The sequence below is a fragment of the Taudactylus pleione genome, unplaced genomic scaffold (assembly GCF_031769625.1).
Source record: "Taudactylus pleione unplaced genomic scaffold, aTauple2 ptg000290l, whole genome shotgun sequence".
Lineage (NCBI taxonomy): Eukaryota > Metazoa > Chordata > Amphibia > Anura > Myobatrachidae > Taudactylus > Taudactylus pleione.
Genome location: NW_028284692.1, coordinates 2,955,275 through 2,973,097, shown reverse-complemented (window position 1 = coordinate 2,973,097; position 17,823 = coordinate 2,955,275).

The following is a 17,823-nucleotide window of genomic DNA, read 5'->3' as shown; positions in this document are numbered from 1 at the left end:
CTCAGTATGGCCTCATGTGAGCGGCTCAGCATCTTTGTACACAATCGCCTTCATCTACACACCTGAGACATTCCAACAGTCACCGTCCTGGAACGCCTGAACATTTATCGTATAGTGCATCTGACTCTGGGCCTGATTCAGACCCGCTCGCAAGCGGGTCGATGGTGGCCCAGTTCACATGCGCACGACGGAGCCGGCTCCGTCGTGCGCATGCGCGAGACCCAGATAGCGACGGGCAAGCCGTCGCTCCAGGTCTCGTACCAAAGGGGGTGTGCTGTCGATGTTGAGTGACGCCTACCGTCTGGGGCCGGCCCCACTGACATCACAAGTGATATCAGTGGGAGTGTTTTCAGCTCTGGTAGAGCCGAAAGCACTCTAGGGCTTGCAGCAACGAGACCCTACCACAATGGTCTGGTCGCAAGCCCGGTTGTCTTGACCATCGCGACCATCTTCCTGGCCGCTCGCTATAGCTGTGGGTGGTTACCCACAGCTATGCGAGCGGCCAGGAGGCCGCTCTAAAAAAACAGAAGGCCGGCCCTGATTCAGAGCGAGCGCTCTGTCAGAGCGTCCGGCTCTGAATCAGGCCCTCTGTACATACAAAATTGGCCACATGCACAGTGTGACTCGGATGCATGCGTATACAAAAAAACATATCAAAAAAGACATCACTTCACTGCGTCTATCATCGCCCATATATTGATATTTTCGTTGCACATTCGGACGCACGGATGTATACCAGGGAACATATTTGAGGCAGAATTTGCATAAAGTCGCAGACGTACGACTGACAAAGGACCCAGGCATGGACACAGCTGCATCCGTCTCAGACACTGTCCCATAGCTTGATATACACATATAGACATACTGTATAGCTATAGACATATAGACTGATTGATAGGCATATTGATTGATATAGACATCGATTGATATAGGGGTATATTTACTAAAAAAGGGTTTTTAGAAGTGGAATGGTACCCATAGCAACCAATTAGATTCTAGCTATTATCTTCCAGAAGGTGCCAAATAAATGTTAAGTAGAATCTGATTGGTTGCTGTGGGCAACATCTCCACTTCTAAACTTCCAGACAGTTAAATATTTCCCAATTAAGTTCTGGAGTATGGGAATCTCTAAAACCTTCACACAGTTGAATAAAAGAAGCCGTCTTGGGGCCTGATTCATTACGGATCGCAACACGCAGTCTCCCTGCGATAGTATGCTAATTCATTGAGATCGATATGCCGCCGCAGCATAACATAACGGCACCCACTTTACCTTACACACCTCTGTAATGTTCAGCAAGACTGCAAAACCATCAGTACAATCGAGTACCATCGCAGCCTCACGCACACTTGCATAAGCTCTGACCTTACTCAGAAATTGCTGACTTCAGAGCAGTGGATAATTTATGCACGCCGATGCAACAGCGTTCATACGCCCTGGTACGCCTGCGTTTTGCCAACCACCACCCCTTTACCTCCCACAACGGCACTTCCTGTCCATCACTCTGTGATCGGTATGCGTAGTCACTGCGATCATAATCCCGGTCGCAGTGGCCGACACATGCATGCACAGAGCACAACAATCTGTGTATTGCGTGAGTATTACCAACTGCGATCCTTGCTGAATCAGGCCCTTGGTCTCCTTATGCGTAGTAGTTTCAAGCCAATCTATTTGAAAGGCATAAAATAACTTTTTTCTAAATAGAGAGATTGATGGCAGTTGTGTATGGGCCCACATGTGTAATATGCGATTTTGAGCTACTGCTGAAACTACCAATAACTGTTTTTTGCTTTCACCTCGTATTGGTGGTATAGTCAGACATATAATCGTATTGCCCACTCCGCCGACAATGGAACGTCCCTCACAAGATAAGTAGCCATAAATATATTAACCGATGTCCAAAATTGCCGTATTAGGGCAGTCCCATATACAATTCACAAAGGTGGAATTGGACGCTCCACATTTAGGGCAGCTATCATTAGCGGAGAGACCCATTACGACCCTGCGGTGAGGGGTAACTATACTGCCTTAGAACCTCTATACACTCCTTCCTATACCTTCTAATATCCTGCTTATACCTTCTAAGGATGACGCTAATTTGCATACGCAGTCATACAGTAAATAAAGACTTCAGACCTGGAATCTGTGGTCCCAAAGCACAAGTATTATGCAAGTAAAAGTACAGTCAGTTACACGCTATTGATCCTGACACAATTAGGTGCAAAGGAATTATACAGACCCAAGTACAGTATACATACGCAGCGCTTCCGGACCAGATATTAGGCATCAGCAAGAAACCCCTCGTCAATCAGCATTCAGCACGAAGACTAAAAACCCAGTGTTGGAGCACACATATTTATACCCCCCAGAAATAGACAACACAATAGAGAAGTTTGTTGCTGATGCCATTGGTTCCCAAGGGGAATGCATCTGTTACAGAGCATTTAACAGGCTGATTCAAATAGACCCAACCCAGCCTCTAACAACTGGGGGTCTCTGGATTCTCGCCTCATGCAACATCCTAACAGTTGTTCATATAATATCCATTTTGTTGCTTGAAGTCCCTGCGGTCCATAAGTTGAGAATGCATGATGCGATCTCCATGCCGATGATACCGGAATACTGTGGAAAGAGTACGCATCAGTACAAAACCAAACACGGCTTACTTAGCATGCATAAAACCTTAGTTACCACATAATCTTTATTTCACAGCGTTTATACTAAATGAACAAACTTAAATCTTATACCTTAAAGCTTATGGAACCTTGTATGTGGATATGTAATGTGTGAGTATGCGGGGTTTGGTATAAAGACGCTAGTTAACTTGGAGCAGATGCGTGTGCATAAAGCTAATAAACAGCGTTTTCATATAGGACCTTATGCATTTGCTAATATGCGACTAGTTAACAGCGCAATTGTGCGTATTAATGTGTATATGAGGATTGGTGAAAGATGCAGTTGCATGGTGCAATAGTAATATCGCCATATGTACTTAAATGTGAATTTATCTAAAATGGCGCTTGGGCGGCCATTCGCAAAATGGCGTCTTGCGATCTCATTTCCAAGATGGCGTCTTACGGCCAGTCGCAAGATGGCATCGCTGCGATTCAATTTTAAACTGATCTTGTCTCAGCCAATAATCCAGCTTCGACAGTCTACCCTTTGATAGCGAACAACATGCTATCACAATCTGATTTTAAAATATAATTTAGGCTTACATTTATATACTATTTAGTGTTATTATGGGATGGCACAAGGTGGTTCTTAATCCATCAATAATGTGTCTCTGGGTGGGGACATAAAACTACTATTATACGCACATCGCAGATCTTGGAAGATCATGTGAAAGGTGTGGGAATGCACCAGTCTTATAAAAGCAGTCTTGAAGGGGAATTGAGACTTTACATTATCTGAGGTGTTTTAAAAATAACATCAATAATACAGTCTATGCACGTCTAAATATAATACATTAAATGATGGTATTTCCTAGTTCAGGGTTGTAATGCAGTTCTATATTTACCTCGGTATTCATATTGTCATTACTGACCACCATCATAGTTTCGTTCTTGCATTTTACTGTATTTTTACATTTTCCACACTTCAACACAATAGGAACACACCGGACGCATATGCCAATTATTATGATGACAATCAGTATAAGGATCAAGAATTTGCCTATGCTGGCGATCACTTCCTGAACCCATTCCACTAGACCTGAGAACCATTTCACTGGGTTCAGCCATGAAACCCATCCTTCTATCTTTTCCCCTACTTCAGCCACTGAAGCGTTATGGTTCTTACGAAACTCCCATTTTAGCTGCAGAATTTCATCCATCTTCCGGTCTATGCGGTCGCTGGTATCATTGGTGACATAGGTGCAACATTTACGCAATACCCTCCAGTAACAGCAGTTAAATAATTCAACACTAGCCTGTGTTGCACCAGTTCTTTCTTGTATGCTTGCAATCCTCTCCCTGTATACCTGAATGTGTCATCGTACATCTCGGTGATATTATCTATCAATTTAGCAAGTTCCTGAATATATCTAAAATTTAATGTACCCCGAGCAATCCTGGTGGGATCCAGTGTGACTAAAACTTGAAAGCCAGTTGTCTCACTAATTAACCGAGTGGCTTTATGCACGTCACCAGGTATCATATTGCTTTTACCTCTGTGTTCATATTGTGTGTGAAGATATGGTGACGTGTTTTTATGTATACCAAGCATTTCAACATGTGTGAGGGTCAGTAGCGTAAATTCATCCCAGACGCCCGGAGGCAAGTTATAATTTGGTGACCCCCACCATCACAGCCACTGACACTGTAATGTAGCAATTCGCATGCAGACAGGCTATAGATAGACGAAGGCAGCAGCTGATGGTCTGACATGGAGCTCTTCTCTAGTGTATGGTAGCTTCTCAGGTGCCAGGAAGAGGTGCCATGTATTGGGTGGCTATGACGGTACTCTCCGAGTACATAGTTACAGCCCTAAGTGGCATGAATATGTTGTGGACAATGGAGGAGGTGCCCCTTCAGAGCTGGAGCCTGGCGGCAGGTGCCTCCGTTGTCTCCCATAGTTCTGCCCCTGGTGAGGGTCATAACTTCTGGGACTACTCTTCCCAGGTAACACAAACCTTCGGAACTCGGGGAGAGCCACATACGCTTTTCTTCCACATATAAAATATACATTATCAGGGAGAACATAAGGAATGGTATGCATCATTATCATTAAGCACATTTCCCTTGCAAACAATACTATTTCTGGGTCTTCCATCTGGTATATGCAAGTTTCTGGCTGTATTATTTTAGCACAATAACCATCTGGCACCTTACCAATAATTTCTTTGGTGGAACTCAATGTATACCGATACCTAAAATGTTTCCCACCAGATTTAATTGAGCGTAACAGATCATGGTTTATGGACTCATTATCAGCTCTTTGTGAGAAGGTCATCGTCTGATTATTCCCCGTCACTTCCCAACTCCCGGGTTTATTGGGGTTGATTATGTTTAAACACAAAAGTGATATATCTACTTGGAATTGATAGGGTTTGAAATGAGGTGGTTTTGATGAGAGGAATTTTCCATCCAATGTTTTCCCTTTTTGTAATTCTAAAATTTCTGTGATATTCAGCGGAAATGGCACCAACCCTACATTATGCTGTCCCTGTGCCACATGTGAACACACCCAGCAATCAGTTTGATTTAACACTTTGCCTATCATGCTATGATAGTCCTCTAAAGGATACCCACCCCAGTACGGGTTATATTTAGGTTGGCACCGTTGGATACAGTTCTCATCAACTAGGGACCCACAAAGCTCACAAATACAGGATCTTCAGACGATAAACCTCCACACCGTCCCCGAGTATCCGGAATGACAGCTCTCTTAACAATAACAGTACTAAGATTGGTCAGACACTCCCCTGATTGGCATTGCACTCCTCCTGACTCCACTCCATCAGCACTGCCATCAGCTCCCATTTCCTCAATCGGTCTCCCATCACAGAAACTGGATATTCCCGAACCTACCAGGATGGTGAACACTCTAAAAGAGAATATGAAAATGAACACAGCAGGCCCGTCCATTGTCACAACAAGACCTGCAAATTTCTCTTAGTTCAGGTATCTCACTATGACCTTTTCAATCCTCCCGGAACAAGCTCGCGAGCGACAGGTCCACGCTATCAGCCTTGTCTCTGACTTGTTTCTCCACCGGTTGATTGACCTTTTTGCAGTGAGTGGAATGGACCCAGGTATCTCTCTCAGCCACCTTCAAAGATGTAGTACTTGTCAGCAGCACCTGGTACGGACCTTCCCACCGATCAGTCAAACAACCTGAACGCAAAAAATTTCTGATCATAACATATTTTCCTGGTTCAACATCACGACAGTTAGTTTCAGGCATATCATGGGACAACAATTTCAGTTTCTGCTGTTGTTGCTTTAACTGCTTACTCATTGATATAAGATACTTAACAGTTATCGCGTTGTTACCCTTCAAGTCTTCCTGTGGACTTATAATCAAATGATGTTGTCTACCATACAGTATTTCAAATGGGGACAGATTTAGTGAGGGTCTAGGCGTGGTCCTTATGCTATGTACGACCAAAGGTAACTCTTCTGGCCATCCTAGTCCAGTTTCTGCCATGATTTTACTTAACTTATATTTAATAGTCCCGTTCATCCTCTCTACCTTGGCACTGGCTTGCGGTCGGTAGGGGGTATGAAGTCGGCTATTAATACCCATCAGCTTACACATATTTTTGAAAAACATCACCTGTGAAATGAGTACCCCTGTCACTCTCGATGATTTTAGGGATACCGTACCTGCATACAAATTCCTGAACTATTTTCTTGGCAGTAAACGCAGCAGTATTAGTGGCCGCTGGGTAGGCCTCAACCCAATTAGAAAATACATCAGTGCACACTAATACATACTTAAGATTCCTGCAGGGTGGTAATTGGATGAAATCAATTTGTATCACCTGGAAAGGTTCATCGGTCGGTGGAATGTGGGATGGTTCGGTAGGGATCGCTTTCCCTATGTTCTTCCTCAAGCAGGTCAGAGAGGACATTGCTATCTTTTCTGCTTGTGAAGAAAAACCTAGTGCACACCAGTATGCTCTCACCAACTTGCACATACCTTGTTTTCCCAGATGAGTCAGACCGTGTGCTGCCTCAGCCAGGCTGGGGTAATATGCCTTGGGGGCTACTGGTTTACCTTGTCCGTCCCTCCAGAGGCCGGAGGACTCTTGCCCACATCCCTTGGACTTCCAAATGGATTTTTCCTGAATTGAACACAAATTTTGCATCTCAATTAATTTCAGCATATCAATTGTTTGGAAAGACATTTTTTCAGTTGGAGAAAACATTTTTAACCCTGCTGCCTATTTTGCAGCTTCAACAGCTCTGTTGTTGCCCAGTGACATCGGATCATCCTCACATGTATGGGCTTTACATTTAATTACTGCCACCGCTTTGGGCAGTTGGATTGCTTCTAAAAGATGTTTTATGTGTCGGGAATGTGCAACTGGTGTGCCTGCTGCTGTCATAAAATTTCTCAGACGCCATAGAGTCCCAAAATCATGCACCACCCCGAACGCGTACCTGGAGTCAGTGTAAATGTTAGCAGATTTGTTTGCTGCCAGTTCACACGCTCTAGTTAGTGCTACTAACTCTGCCACCTGGGCAGAGTGAGGAGGACCAAGAGGTTTGGCTTCTATGACGTCTGTGTCATTTACAACAGCATAACCTGTACATAATTCACCTGTGTCTGTTTGTCTATGACAACTCCCATCCGTATAAAAAGTCACATCCACATTCTCTAAAGGTGTGTCATGTATGTTAGGTCTAGCAGTAAAGGTCTGATTCAGATATTTCATACAATTGTGCGTATCATTAATGTCTGCTGAACTCACCTCCCACCAGCAACTCGCCCCCTTCCACCCTTTGTACATCATGTTGTACATATGGTAAATACGTTGCTGGATTCAGCGTGCTGCAACGTTTAACAGTGATGTTTGCGGTGTGATTAGAGCTAGTTCCCATTTGGTAAACCTAGCCGAAGAGACGTGTCTGGGTTGAGCTGAGTTCAACAGAGCAGATACAGCATGGGGAGTGTAGACAATCATATCATGACCCAGTACTACGTCCTCACTTTTACTCACCAATAGAGCGGTAGCTGCTACACTTCTCAAACAAGTGGGGAGTGATCTTGCTACAGTGTCCAATTGGGCACTGTAGTATGCTACGGGCCTACTGGCATCACCATGTTTTTGTGTAAGGACACCTGCAGCACAACCATCGGCTTCCGTACAATACAAATCAAAAGGTTTTTCATAATCAGGTATTCCCAATGCAGGAGCTTTTGTCAGACTATCCTTAAGATTAAGGAAAGCCTGCTCTGATTCCTCTGTGTGTATGACACGATCGGGCTTTGAGGAAGAGACTAATTCCTGTAAAGGCAAGGCCAAAATAGAAAAACCTGGGATCCACATTCTACAGTATCCACACATTCCCAAGAAGGTACGAATTTGCTGTTGATTCTGCGGCAGTGTAATGTTTTGTATGGCCTGGATTCTATCATTTGTAAGATGTCGTAACCCCTGGGTTAGGCAGTGTCCCAAACATTTTACTCTGGATTGGCACGGCTGTAGTTTGTCCTTAGCCACCTTGTATCCTGTATGCGAGAGATGAAGTAACAAAAGTTTATTATCATTCAAACATGACATAAATGAGTCAGAACATAGCAATAAATAGTCCACATATTGAATTAGATCAGATCCATTGGCAGGTTGAAAAGATTGTAAACAGTCGTGCAATGCCTGGGAAAGATACTGGGGCTGTCTATGAAACCTTGGGGTAACCGTGTCCATGTATATTGTACACTTCTGTATGTAAATGCGAATAGATACTGACAGTCAGGGTGGAGAGACACAGAGAAGAAAGCAGAACAGAGGTCAATGACAGTGAAATGGGTTGCATTTGGTGGGATCTGCATCAGAATGACAGCTGGATTTGGCACTACATGGAATTGGCTCTCTTCCACCTTATTAACACCTCTAAGGTCTTGCACCAGTCTATAACCCCTCCCACCACTCTTCTTCACTGGAAAGATGGGACTGTTGGCTACACTAGCTGTACGAACTAAAATTCCCTGTTGCAATAATCGCTCAATTATTGGAAAAACCCCTAACTCTACCTCCTATTTTAGTGGGTACTGGGGAATTTTTGGAGCTTGCCTACCGCTTTTTAAATTTACCATTACAGGGCTTACATTTGCCATTAATCCAGTGTCCTGTCCATTCTTAGTCCAAAGAGAATCTGGAATTTGGGACAACATTTCATCTACCTGAGATGGATTTTCATTTAAACTTGTAGAGTGATACATTATCCTTTGGGGAGTGTCCAACATATCCCGCACTTCGTGTGCAACTCTCTCTGGGATATCTAAAAATACACCATCAGGGGTGCAATATATAACACATCCCATTTTACATAACAAGTCTCTACCCAGCAGGTTAGTAGGAGTCGCAGCAGCCAGAAGGAAAGAATGCCTGGTATGCAACGGCCCAATAGTAATCTCTTTGGACTTTGTTAAAGGATAATGTTCCACTTTACCTGTTACACCCATTGTTGGTATTGTCTTGTTGGTCACCTGTAAATTAATGGGAGATTTTATCACTGACCTGGTCGCCCCTGTGTCTACAAGAAAAGGATATTCAGTACCAGCTACATCAACCATCATGACCGGTTCTTCCCTAGTACTTCCCGTTAACCTGACTATCTGTAGACTACAGGTATGACCTGACCCCTAGCGTTGGCTACCATTCTCCAATAAAGCATTTACAGCCACAATTGGAGCTGGTGCCTGCTGCACATTTGCTGGTCTTTGTGCATATCCCTTATGGGGATATCCAGGTTTTCCTTGATTTGGGGTTCCTACTCTTTTTACTGTACAATTTCTACTTAAGTGTCCTGTTTGTTTACAATTAAAACATGTTCATGAATCGGGTGAAGACATGTGTAAGGGTACTGTGGGGGATATGAAGTTTGTGAGTAGTATGGGACCTGTGGTTGTATTGGGTTAGTGGAATAGAGCTGTGTTTGTTGTTGTGTGGGGTTAGTGAGGGCATATAACTGTTCAGATGTAAGTGTGTGTGCAGGTGCGAGTGTGTTTGTTGGCTGTGATGTTACCGTCATTCCCTCCAGAGCTTGGATACTGACCGCCATTATTTTTTCGCTCTGGGCCTCTCTCTTCTTTGAGATGTTTTTATCATGTTCTATGGCAGATTCTATGAGTGTATCTATTGTGAGTCCCCTTCAGCCAGGCTGTGAGGTCTGAACCCGGGTCTTTAAATTCTCTTTCAGACTGTCCATGAGTACCGTGACTATCATTCCCCTGTGGTGAGTGCTATCTTTAATATCTTCTATCCCAGTGTACTGGGTGATAGCCTGCAGAGCCCGGTCGCAATAATCTTCTGCAGATTCACTCTCCTTTTGCTTAATGGTGAAAATTTTGTTCCAGTTAACTACTACTGGAAAATATATACCCAATTGAGTTACAATGCGGGAAATGTTACCTTGGTTTACTTGGTCTGTTAAGGGAACGTCACCATCCAATACACAATCCGTGATAAATTTTGTCACGTCGGTATTACGTGGTAGACAGGCCCTTAACACCACACGCCAATCTTTATTAGTTGGCTCATGAGAACTACCCAAATTTCTCAAAAAATAGTTCCTTTTTGGGATCGGGGAAATCATTTATGATGGAATTTAGTTCTGCTCTTGTCCAAGGACAATGCATTACCACTTCCCTCGTGGGCACTACACCGTTCGCATCTGCATTTCCATTCGGAACAGTTATCGTCCGAATGGGATGCAGACCGGTAGCGCTGCTACCTTTGACCTTGTTACCTGGCTGGGGGTTTAATCTGTTGCTGCTACGGTATGTATGGTATTAACAACTTCCTCTACGGGTGCAGAGGGTGTTAACACTAACCTTGCTGTTACCGATGGAGATGGCGGCACCACTCGTGATTGTGGTGATGCAGCATCTATCATTTGCACAGCATGGGAAATGGCAGACATTACAATAGGCTCATCATCCACATCATAAACACTTTCTTTATGGTTGCTTAAGAGAGGGCACAAATTGCTTGTTACATTTTTATGGATATTTTTGGTAACTATACTTGCACCTCCATCCACATAAGGTGGGGGAGGTGAGCGTGAACTGCTGGCAATACTCTCCACAATGCTACCTTGCTGCACGTGCGCGCCATTTTGCAGCCCGCCCGCATTGCAATTTAGCGTCGCGGATGTATTCTCTGGCAATGCGCTCACAATGCTAGTTTGCGTCGCTTGCGCATTTTTAAGCCATGCATCCCCTTCATGCTGCCACAACTTTAAACATTCATAATGTTTGACCTTTTTCTCTCGGGAGCGCATCAGACTGATGTGATCCCGGACATTATCTAGTACATTTTTATCAAAACTACCAGTTCTGGGAAACGGTCTAACAGTCTTCATCATCATTTTAAACCATACATCACAATACCTTATCGCATAAGTACCGTACTTAGTATGCATAATATGACGGGCCGATCCAATCGGCGTTTCCATTAGCAGCACATCAATGTCTAACATCTCTACTGTTTGGCGGCTCCCATTCTGAGACAAATCCTATACTTTTCAATAAAGATTTAAACTGGTGAAAGACAGTCAAGATACTTTCACTTACCTGTGGACGATTTAAATAGTCAGCGCCCACACACCTGGATAAGATTTGAAAAAGGCAACTTCCACACCCGGATAAGATTTAGTAAGGCAACTTTCACACCTATGGAAGTTTATGTCGGCTAATTCCACGCACCTCTCTACAACAAAGACAATATGTACACCTGCTACTGTGTATAGACCGGTAAAGCTGCTTACTGAGCGACTAGCACTTAGCCCATAAAGGTCATACGGTACCTCTAACTGTAGGGAACAAGTTACCCCTACCAACAAATACTCACTGTTACACACTTTTTCCTGCGCAGAAAAATACACGTTAACCCAGATAATGATAACAATTGAAAAATGTAAACCTCAACGGCTTTGTTTAAACACATGGCAGCACAACCGGAAGTACGTATACGCTATTGTGCGACCAGTCGCATACACAATAATGCAACTACCACACAACCGTATTACAACTTTTTAGCTGCGTACGCAAAAGTGCATCTTTGCTGGGCGCAGAACTGCAACTCAGCCGTGTACTCAATACTACGGCACCCCTTTAAACGTTAGGTTCTATCAACAGAGGAAAACAAACTTTTTCCTCTCTTGTCCCTGGATTCTAGTCAGCTTCCTTGGCTCACACGAAAATGGATAGCGATCTTTCAGCACAAAGCGGTTGCAGGTAAACCCTGCATGTGGCCACTCCACCCTTTGCTGAAATATCGATAACCGTATGTGCCGTGTGAGTAGGTAAGTGACTTCACTACGAGCCCCCAACTAACGATACTGCCTTAGAACCTCTATACCCTCCTTCCTATACCTTCTAATATCCTGCCTATACCTTCTAAGGATGACGCTAATTTGCGTACTCAGTCATACAGTAAATAAAGACTTCAGACCTTGAATCTGTGGTTCCAAAGCACAAGTATTATTCAAGTAAAAGTACAGTCAGTTACACGCTATTGATCCAGACACAATTAGGTGCAAAGGAACCCAAGTACAGTATACATACGCAACGCTTCCGGACCAGATGTTAGGCATCAGCAAGAAACCCCTCGTCAATCAGCATTCAGCACGAAGACTAAAAACCCAGTGTTGGAGCACACATATTTATACCCCCCAGAAATAGACAACACAATGGAGAAGTTTGTTGCTGATGCCATTGGTTCCCAAGGGGAATGCATCTGTTACAGAGCATTTAACAGGCTGAATCAAATAGACCCAACCCAGCCTCTAACAACTGGGGGTCTCTGGATTCCCGCCTCATGCAACATCCTAACAGTTGTTCATATAATATCCATTTTGTTGCTTGAAGTCTCTGCGGTCCATAAGTTGAGAATGCATGATGCGATCTCCACGCCGATGATACCGGAATACTGTGGAAAGAGTACGCATCAGTACAAAACCAAACACGGCTTACTTAGCATGTATAAAACCTTAGTTACCAAATAATCTTTATTTCACAGCATTTATACTAAATGAACAAACTTAAATCTTATACCTTAAAGCTTATGGAACCTTGTATGTGGATATGTAATGTGTGAGTATGCGGGGTTTGGTATAAAGACGCTAGTTAACTTGGAGCAGATGCGTGCGCATAAAGCTAATAAACAGCGTTTTCATATAGGATCTTATGCATTCGCTAATATGCGACTAGTTAACAGCGCAATTGTGCATATTAATATGTGTATATGAGGAATGGTGAAAGATGCAATCGCATGGTGCTAATAGTAATATCGCCATATGTACTTAAATGTGAATTTATCTAAAATGGCGCTTGGGCGGCCATTCGCAAAATGGCGTCTTTTGATCTCATTTCCAAGATGGCGTCGCTGCGATTCAATTTTAAACTGATCTTGTCTCAGCCAATAATCCAACTTCGACAGGGGAGATATATACATTATGGTAAATATTATAGAAATTTCCCTATAAATACTAGATAAAAGCACGGTTTGGGAATAAAATAATGACCGTAACAATTTGTCCATAGTAATATGGGGAAATATCACTCTCCAAGAAGAGAGTCCCATTGTAATTACTTCATGAACTAACAGAGTAGAGAGAATTTTATACTGTAAAGAAATAAACCCTCCCCCCTCCTCCCAAAGGTCTGCCAAACAGTAAATCTAGAGAGTTGGACCAATCATTAGGGGCGGGATGCATCAAACCCCCAATATGCGGGTTTGACCACATTTCTCGTATTCACCAAGCCCTGGAGTGGGATGCACTCTGGGACATGGTTGCCGTGGGTAACGCCATCTTCCAACTCTGGCATGCATGCTATGACCGGCGCTCACATAATGTTGTGCTGGTTGTATCGCCAGTAGGTGATATTGGGGTAATTTATATCTAGCAAAGATTTCAGCGATTCATAAGGGTCTACTGGCTTCAGTGCTAACCAAGGCACGCACTTATGGAATTCCCAGACCCAACCATGACGCAAAGGGCATGGAGACAGGACCATCCTGAAATTCTGGATTAAAATAAATGGAAGGAAAAGGGAATGGCGGCTATTTAAATTTTGTTGTTTACTTGTATAATGCCAGACCCGCCATGCAACCATAAGCAAGGAATTTCGAACAATATCATTAGTCAATTCCTCCTTGTCTAAGTGAATAAATGTTAAAAGATGATCTAACAGGGAGTTAGTATAGAAATCTGTTTTATGTAACCAATCCCTGTTGTAACGCAGAATCTCAACATGGTTATATAATTAAAGATTAGGCAGATTGACTCCATTTACCCAAGTTTGTTGGAGTTTTAATAAATCAGTCTGAGGATATTTGGATTTCTAAATGAAATCCCTAAAAGTTTTATATATGAACTTGTCATCAGTAACTTTTACCAAAATGGGCAACATTTTTAGCGAATATAGAAGTTTTGGAAAGAAAATTATTTTCAATAAATTAATACTACCAAGATAAGATAACATTAAATCCTGCCACCTACTGTAGACAATTCTCTAACCAAGTGCCACATATTAATATCGTAAAGGTTAGCAATATGGTACAGTAGATTAATCCCCAGATATTTAAGCGGGTATGTAGTTATGAGACTACCTTCCGTCATAGTTATCAGAGAGCTATTAGCGCCATTAATGGTAGCTAGAGAATCATACAGTAATTGAAAGAACTGTGAGAAAGCCCGGCCAAACTCTCGCAGCTTGAAGATAAAAAAAAAAAAAAAAAAAGAAGTGATTCCAGGACAAATGCTTTCTCCACATCTAATCTCAAAAGCATTGCTGGAGGAGTATTCCGAAGATCCAAGTGAGATACAATCGCAGCCAGTGCCACCCTAAACCCCTTCACTGAAAATCTACTACAAGTAAATCCAAACTGGTGATGTGTCAAGATTTGAGGTAAAATAACTTGGAGCCGATTGGCCATAATTATTGTCAGTATTTTGAAATCTTGATTCAATAGTGTAATGGGCCCTTATGAAGTCACCAATTCAGGATCCCGGGAAGGTTTAGGCAAAACAATAGTGTATGCTTCATTAAACCTTCGAGGTGATCTGTCAAAATAGGGTAGTGAGGAATGGCACTAGCTGTGATCCCAATCATTTATAATACTCCCCTGAAAAGCCATCGAGGCCTGGTGATTTACTGTTGTGGAGGTGCAATATTACTTCAGAAACCTCCTCCTCAGTGATGTCTTCAGTCAAAGCCTCACGTTGTGAGGGGTAAAGTTTCTGAAGTCATGCCTTGTCCAATAAAGCATAACGGAGGTGGGAAAGTTCAGGGGAAGCTGTATATAAAGTCATGTAATAACAATGGTGCGTACACACAAGACAATGTGAATGATTTGTCATTCTAATTTGTCTAAAATCATCAAATCATCCAATTTATTGTCTAGTCTGTACCCTACACCTGGGTGTTTTCAAGGAAGTTCAGGGTTCAGGTGCCACTGAAGCATTCCAGTGTCCCCTGCTAATGAGATATCAATCAGTCTCTGAGATCTCTTGAAAAAGCCAGGAGAGTGGGAGTCTGCTGCCCCTGGATTCAGCATATATCGCTCCTAGTTGCAGGGAGCACCTCTGTTTAACTTCTAACCCTCTGGACTGAACTAATACAGAGGTGTGCAACCTTTTGCCTCAGTGTGTCAGTCTACTGACTAGTGATATAGGTGTGCAGTACTATATATACAAATTGTTCATTATGTGTCTTGAGGAAGAAAATGGTATCAAGGTTTTTTAAATTAGGCACAAATTCAATATCTCAGTGGCTGATGCTGGCAGCTTTAAGTAGCCTTTGATATCTACAGAAGCACTAGCATAATGCACTACAGGACTTGCAGAGATCGCAGAGGGGAGTTTTTTTCTCCCAACACTTCGGCAGCTAAGATGGCAATACATCTCAGGGTTATTGCTTTAGCGGCATGATATGTTCCCTAATAATACATCTCCCCAATAGTACAATAACCCTTGTAAAGAAATGGATTGGGTCTCAAGGCAGAAGATGTAGGTGACCATACACATACATTTGGGCTGTGACAAAAGATGATTATAGTACTGCATCCTGAAACAGAGGATGGAGAGCCCCCTGCTCGTCCTCACCAGAACTTTATCCCTCTCTGCAGAGGTGCTGTGTCCCTCAGTATCCCTCCTCTGGATGACTTTATGTAATCGGCATCCAACTGCAGTCCCTGGACTCTGGTGACATATGCCAGTTATGCATGAAGCATACGATAGGTAGGCAACCATCTGAATTGTAGAGAGAGAGCTGGTTCTGAGTAATAGTACAATATGTGCTGGTTTCAAGGTACTTCTGATGAGTTGGTCCTACCCAAACTTACTGAAAATAACCATTACATAGTACTGAATTTCACCTTTTCACTAGAATTAGTGGAAAACAAACAGGAAGAGGTTCTCACACTAGGGGGTAAATTTACTAAAGTGAGAGTTTTTAGAAGTGAGTTTTAGAAGAGATGTTGCCAATAGCAACCAATCAGATTCTACTTATTTAACTAGCACCTTTTAGAAGATAATAGCTAGAATCTGATTGGTTGCTATGGGCAACATCTCTTCTAAAACTCACTTCTAAAAACTCTCACTCAGCTGGCTGTGCAACTTTGGAGCACTGAAAAATTAGTTGGATACACACTGAGAAAAATAATACTCTCTTGAAGGGGCATTCTTTATTAGGAACAAATATAAGAAAAATACAAGGACTATTTTGACCCACAACAAAAGATACATACAGCAAAATATCACAAATAATGGTAACATGCAATTCACAGATGAAACTAAATCAAGTGTATCCAATAAGAGGATATGTATTTTGGTCATGGATTGGTAAAATATAGCTTGACCTAGGGTTGCTAATGAAACAACTGAAAATGAAGTGAGAAGTTAATTGACTCAGCTATATAAAAAGGACCTTATCCCTGCATAAGGCATAAAAGTTAATATAATAGGATCTACTGTAATCAGTGTGGAAAAAAAACAACAATATTCATTAGGTAGTCGAAATAGATTACTCCCAGGAATAGACATAAATAGAATCCAAATAGTCCAACAATTCTTTATGTAAATAGCAAAATCATGTAAATTATCATCTGTACGTAATACATAGCTATAGTACTGATCTGCACGATTGCAATGCCAAAATTGTGGTGACATTTTTTGCATAAGTAATAAAAAAAATCAAAACACAACATGTAAACAATCATTTAAAAATTATACCAAATACCAGCAATAGTTATTGTTTGAATATACCACATTAATTAGATAAAAACAAATAGTAATGTTACTCAAAATACACTGATTGCAATACCATATGTAATAAAAAAAAAAACATTTAAATTAAAGTATCAGGGGTATATTTACTAAAGTGCAGGTTTTTAGAAGTGGAGTTGTTGCCCATAGCAACCAATCAGATTCTAGCTCTTATCTTCTAGAGGGTGCTAGATAAATGATAAGTCTATTCTGATTGGTTGCTATGGGCAAAAACTCCACTTCTAAAAACCTGCACTTTAGTAAATATACCCCTCAGTGTGGAAAAGAACAGAGTTATAATTTGAATAAGTGGAAGACTTCTCAGTGTTGCATTTGTTTTAAGGTGCATGCAAATCTGGTGAAGCAAAATAATCTAGTTATAGAAACATGTCATGTTGGACCCATCTCCTCCCCAAAGACCTGCAATTTTAGGCATTTTCCTCTTGTCCTCCATGTCCTACCTTTTTTCTACAAAGTGGGCAGGAATTGGGAGTGCCGCAAGTCTGGGGAACCACTCGCAGATATATGCATTGAAAGATTCAAGTGCTAACAACTCCTTGAGGGGTCTATTCATGAAGCAGAGAAGAGCCCTGTTTAGCTGAAATCATGGCTCTTCTCTGCTTCGTGCTATTCATGGAGCAAGTTTACTGTGGAAAAGTTCTCCAGCAGCACACCCTGCTCCATGCCTGCATCGCATCACCATACTATTGTATGGCGAGTGCAATTCATGAAGGAACGGAAAGCTCAGACTGGCCATCTGGCACTTCTGGCAAATGCCAGAAGGGTCGATGGCCTGATGGGAGGCTCTACCTCCTGGCGCTCTGCTAGGCCGGTATACTGAGAGACGGGGGCGTGCTTCAAGGCCAGGCCCCTGTGACT